Source organism: Chlamydotis macqueenii, chromosome 7 (assembly GCF_036417535.1).
Source record: "Chlamydotis macqueenii isolate bChlMac1 chromosome 7, bChlMac1.mat, whole genome shotgun sequence".
Classification (NCBI taxonomy): domain Eukaryota; kingdom Metazoa; phylum Chordata; class Aves; order Otidiformes; family Otididae; genus Chlamydotis; species Chlamydotis macqueenii.
The window spans coordinates 5743231-5749287 of NC_141562.1; the positions used below are offsets into that span (position 1 = coordinate 5743231).

Genomic DNA, 6057 nt, shown 5'->3' on the forward strand with positions numbered 1-6057 from the left:
TTTAAAGAAGAGTCTGTTAAAACTTGGTAGTGATTGAAATGGACGTTATTGCCTTGTATTTGTATTAGGTTCTGACACTACTTTCACACATGTATCCTGAAATACACTACAGATTTCTTACCTACACCTTTATGGTTCAGTTGGTTGTACTCTTCACTGCTGTCAGTGGTCAAAGGTTCAAATTCTATTGGACTGAAAATGCTAAGAAGAGTGTTATCAAGTTTGCTGAGGAATACGAACATTGAAGGCAAAGAAAGCAATAGTACTTCTCCAACAGATTGATTAATCCCTAATTTACAGGATGTTTGAAACCAAGGCTTTTTTAATATGAGGAAAGAAAAATGCTGTCATCAAAAGGTAATGTCTAATCATAGGGGCTGGATGCCTGTTTTGCACAGTAGATATTCGTACTTTCATCCCTATGAACATCCTCGATCATAGAGTAAGATTAGATTTGATCTTAATTGGTGGGACTACGTTACAAGAAGTTACTGGAAAACAATACAGCAAGTGTGTGAAATGTCCCCTTTTCTAAAAATAGTGCCTATGTACAGTTCAACTTAAAATACCATTTTAATGATGATAGAACTGTTCAAAATGTTATCTGTAGGTGCTGTTTACCTTTTAACAAAGTACTATGCAATGAGGAGGTAATCTTAAGTCTTCAGAGTGCAATGTATAGAGCTACAACTGCCTGGGTTACAGTGCCATTGATAGTGAACCATGAAAGTGGCTAAGTGTGCTTGTTGCAAGGGAGAATGAAATTGTACCCATCTTTGCATGCCTACGTACAGGAGAGTATGGTTTATCAAGTAGTTCGGATGAATTTGATACTTTTCTAGAGGCTATTATCAAGAGCTGCTATGTTCCTGATGTGTAAAACCTTGTTGATTTGTTTAGAGCTCTTCATCTTTGGATGGGATTTTACTTTCAAATGAAATCCACAGAAATAAGCGATAACTGAAGCAAAGCAGCTTCTAATTAGGCTGATTTTTGGAGTTGAAGAACTTGGCTGAACCTTCATCTTTTCTGAATGAAATCAGTTATAAGACTAAATCCACTTAACTAACCACAGCAAAACTTCTGCCTCTTCTGACTTCGATTTGTGGAGTTAAACTGCCAAGAGGGATGTGAAACTCAGAGCTGAGGGGATCTCTGGCCACCCATCAAAGCAGCTGACTGACTCTGTTTAGCTGGTTTGTGGCTTGTTTAATGTTTTTAGGCTCTATCCAAGCTCTGTGTCTTAGGGATGTTTCCTACTGATGCCAGTGTAGCAGCTATGTGTCATCTTATGCCCCTTGAACATAAAGTTACATTGACAGTGGATTCTGTATTTGGAGTAAGATAGGTAGGACAGCAGCTAGTACTGCACTAGCTGCTCTCTAGCAGTGCCACTGCTTTCCCTCTTGCTGTCCTCCCGTCTCATCAGTAAATGAATGATCCAGGAGCCTGATTATAGCTAAATAGCATGGGAAGTTCTTGCTTGTTTATTTTAGTGGAAATATTACACCAGAAATGAAGCTTCAGAGAAAGGCCAGTGATAACCCCACACAACCCATACAAGTCTTATCATCTGGACCATAGCCAGAGCATTTTTTCAACAGTCACATTAAATGCCATACTTTTCCTCAATAATCCATGTTGCAACAAAGAAGCCTCAAATTGAAGCATGTGTTTCTGCTTTACAAACAGCTCCTTGAACATGTGCTGACTTTGCAGCTGCTTCCTGCAGTCTTTGACTTCTGTAATTAGGACAACCGTAGAGCCCAGCTAATGATATTAAACTGAGTGGTCAACAAGTCTAGGATGTCATTTATCTCAAGGGTTTCATTTGCTGAGCATGGGACAGCACAATACAAGGTTTGCATGTGTGATGGATGTAAGTTGATTTTTTTTTTTTTTTAGCTCTTGTTGCCAAGTTACAATAAACTGTTATCACAGCAGATCATCTGCATTTAAATGGATGAAGATTCCACCTGAAAAGAGGCATACTAATAAGATCTTATAATATACTGATGTATATTATAAGAGGAAAATAAAAGAAAAAACCCAACTTGTGAACAGTATAATTTTGTATTCTAGACATTAGCCAGACAGGTTCAAAAATAGCTGTTCAAACCCCAGAGACTATGAACATGTGCTACAGCAGCAAGTGACTAAGAGCTTGCATACAATAAATAGCTACTAATTTAAAAATAAGTAGCATGAATAGTATCAAGTGCTTGAAGACAAAATCACAATTATCTGTTGTCTGAATTGCACTTTATAGTTACTTTCCCTGGAAATATGCTGATACCTTGGCAGTCAGATATCATATAAATGCTGAGAAGAAAGGTAAATTAAAAAAAAAATGTATGGAAGTCTCTGCAGTTGTCTAAATGATTAGAAATAATCTTAAAGTATAATACTGGTAAACACTTTCCACTTCTATCAAGTGGCAAAATGTACCATATTCCGATGGAAAATGAGGGGTAGAATCCATGATGACACATCAAGCCGTTATCCTACCTCTTCCTGAAGATCTGTACCAAAATCCTTTAAGTTCTCTGAAAGAAGAATCTGTTCTCCCCTTATCTATCTGAAAGATTGCATGCAGGGACAGTACCTAAGGGGAGTGGCTGTTACTGCCATCTTTGAGTTCATTCCAAAAATATTCATGCTGGGTCAACGGACTGTGTCTTGGTGACTAAGTGGAAAGCTGAATGGTGGTCAGTGTTAATTGCTGGTACCTGTTTGGGCATCTCTGTAGATGTGATCAGTGTGGGACCTGTCATTGTCTTTGCGTAGAGATTCCTTTTCATAGCAATAATGTCAGGGCAGTTCTTCATGGGTTTAAAAGTCAACTCTTAATAAACTGATTGCCAGTGCACAGGTCTGAACAAAAAGAATGTGTAAGATACTGCAGAAAAATACTATATAACATATAAGAAACAAAGGTACATCCAGTTACAATTGCAACACTTTCCACAGTACAGAGAACATGTAAACCAAACCAAATGTCTTCACTGCAGTTAGACCATTAAAAATCCAAAGGTAAAAACTGTGTGATTTCTGCAATGTGCACTAGCTAGTCTGGTATTCTCTTTAGATTTAGAAAAGCATGATGCCGGATTAATTTTAAAGGTGTCACTCTGTGAAGTAAGCCATTTGGTAAAACGCATTGGATTGACAGAAGCTGTAGATGTTCAGTTAAATCTTCTCATTAAAGTCACAACCAAAAACTGTCAATCAGCCCCAGCAGAAACCTGCTTAGATGACTCTCCTTGCAATAATGTACCTCCTCAGAAAATGGAAGAAGGGAATTTTGCCAGGATTTCAGAATTGGGAGAAGCAGCTTCTCCCTTTAAATTGCTATGCCAGAGACATGTACTGTCGTTGCAAAAAAACCCTCCTGCAACACTGAATTTTTGATTCACAGCAGAAAAAACAGAGAGGAATGGAGACAGAATATGTAGTGCAGTGCTGCCTGTGCTTCAGCAGACTTGTTCTGGTGGTTTCAGCGAGCACTACTTTTGAAAAGCCTGAAAATGGATCGTATCTATATGACCCTAGGAGAATCCCTCAGAGGGAGGGGAAATGACGGGGAAGCGTTTCTGTGGACTCTGGAATTTCAACTCATTAAAGTGATGAAACAACTGCCGTGGGAATCAATCCGGACGGAGTCCATGACGGACGCCTGATAGGTTGTGTTCCCAGCAGCAGAATACAAAAGCGTGCCTGATCGTTTAGCAGTATTGAGAAGCTTCTTGTATTCACAGGAGCAGGTGGTAGTGCTGCCATAAAAGTTGCATCAAGGGGAGAAAATGCAGTCACCGGGCTGCATTTTGACCTGCTGTCTCTTCCCCAGGCACGGCTGGGTGGCACGCACAGGGTTAACACCAGAAAGGCACGCTGGTGGCATGCAGTGCCAGGTGTTCAGACACCCACCGAATCGGTCCCAGTGCCAGCTTTTGTACACGGCTTGGCACCCTCGAAGCCTGAGTGGCTTTAGCGTAAAAAAGACTTTTAAATCTCTTACCTTGGTCTAGTCCAGTGTAGCTTTTGGGTTGTTCTCCGTCCACTACCAGAAAAAGAGAAATTAATGCCAGATTCCAGTGAGTCATCCTAAACGACAGAGTGGGCTCACTCTTCGCACCGGCTGCTGGCTGCCTCCGCTGTGTGACAGCTGCCGGCTGGCTGGGGAGCAAGTGTGTCCCATTCTGCAGCCTGCGGCAGGGGGAGAGGGGAAGGCAGCGCTGGGGGAGGAGGTGGGAGAGAAAGCCAGAGAGAGGGACCAAGAGAGAGAGGAGAGAGGCAGAGGCAGGAATATACCATGTGGCTGCGCGCTCCCCTTCCCTGCCTGGCGCTCAGCCTCGCAGTGCGCTGCTGAAAAGTTACTTTTTAATATGTGATGCACTCTCCGGTTTTAGAGCCTCCCCGCTCCTGCCCTCTTTTCAGTCTGTGCTCAGAGGAACTTCTCAGCATGTCGGCGATTACATTATCATCTCTCTGTTTTGGAGGCTGGCGTGGATGCTGCACACAGAATCTGTTCAGTAAGGGAAGTCTGTCTTGTGGCTGCGTAAAAAGCAGCACTTGGTTTCTTGCAGCAATGTTATAGGCTGTTTGTCTGAGAGTGGGAAACCAAGGGCAAAGGAGGTAATTCTGGCATCAGAGGAAAAAAAAATAGAAAAAGGTGTTGGGAAGCAGAAAATTGTACACAAGATTGTTGGGGAGGGCAACGTTTCTTGGTTACTCCTAGCAGAAAGGAAGTTTGGTATAATTTCTGAGCCTCTGGTTTATCAACCTTGGATGTGTCTCTGCAGATCAGAAATTTGTGCTAGAGACAGGACCCTTCCTGGGGATTCCTGAAATAGTTCCAAGAGGAAAAAGCAAGCTCTCGGAGTGTGTAACGTTGCAGTAAATGGCAGAAATTTATCTGGGGAAACACTGCTCATTTCTAATCACCCTAAGTCTCCAAAGTACAGTTGATTCATTTCATTATACACACCCCCCTTGCATGCATATGTTTGCTTATGTAAATACTTTTTTTTAGGAAACTGATGCAGGACAGCTTCATAGAAGTTGGTGATTGCTCTAAATACTTTAGTGTCACTGGGAAAGAGGGAGAAGTGTTTAGGTTCTCATTCTTTGCTAACTAGTTCTTAGTCTGTATCAAATGGCGATTCTGGAAGGCTTTTGAAGGCTCTTTATTAAAATATTTGTAGCAGGATCTTAAGAAAATTGAAAGTCCTGCTACCTCTATGTCAAGATATTTTCAGATACTCTGAATATTTGTCAAATTCATCCCTGTCTAAAAAGAGTGGTGTTTCATATTTTATATTTCTGCATTGTGAATGTGAATGGATGGTCTTAATCCTGATTAACTGGCACATAATTCCCAAAGAAAACTGGAGGAAAAAAAAAATAAGAAATAACAGCATAAATGTGGAAGAGATAAAATAAGTATGCATTCTTGATTAGAAAAGTGAATGTATGATAGTTTCACATCTATTCCTTGATATTCCCTGCTCCCTGCAGAGGGGTTGGACTAGATGACCTTTTGAAGGTCCCTTCCAACCCTCACCATTCTATGATACTCTAAATGATTGCGCCAGTTAATTATCCATTAGGTGTTCTGCCTGTGTTTCCCTCTGCAGAGTACAGAATCATGTTTTCTCCTATTCTGGTTTTATTGGTTAGGGATGGTCCTGTGAGAATGAGACATGAGCTCTTCAGATCTTGGTTTTTAATGTTTGATTTAATTATATATATAATTCTGACTTCGCTAAAGGTACCAGGGATTTACCAGCCTCATAAATCATAATGAAGCAGAATAGCAGCCCATATCCAAGAGCTTAGGAAATGTTTCCTTAGGCTGGTTGCAAGCAAAATCATACTTTGGTTTCTTTCCCTGTAAATTTTAACCACTGTGGCAACCTTTTTCATTTTTTAGCTTTAAATCTCCACACCTGATGCTGCATGATGGCATGAACAGTACATACCTGTGAAGCACAGTCTGCTGTAGAGTGTAAGGAGCTTTCTCCTTCATCCTGTGAGTGAACAGCATGAAGAATATCC

At 40.9% G+C, this 6057-nt stretch overlaps 1 protein-coding gene across 3 annotated transcripts in view; it reads right to left on the reverse strand.

Moving 5' to 3' along the window:
* Positions 1-4311, reverse strand: part of RASGEF1A (RasGEF domain family member 1A) — a 166986-nt gene extending 162675 nt beyond the window's left edge. For all 3 annotated transcript variants that reach the window (XM_086752477.1, XM_086752476.1, XM_086752474.1), the window contains exon 1: positions 4019-4311. The gene's annotated coding sequence lies outside the window, so the exon portion shown is untranslated. The remainder of the gene's footprint in view (positions 1-4018) is intronic.
* Between the last annotated feature and the right edge of the window lie 1746 nt (positions 4312-6057).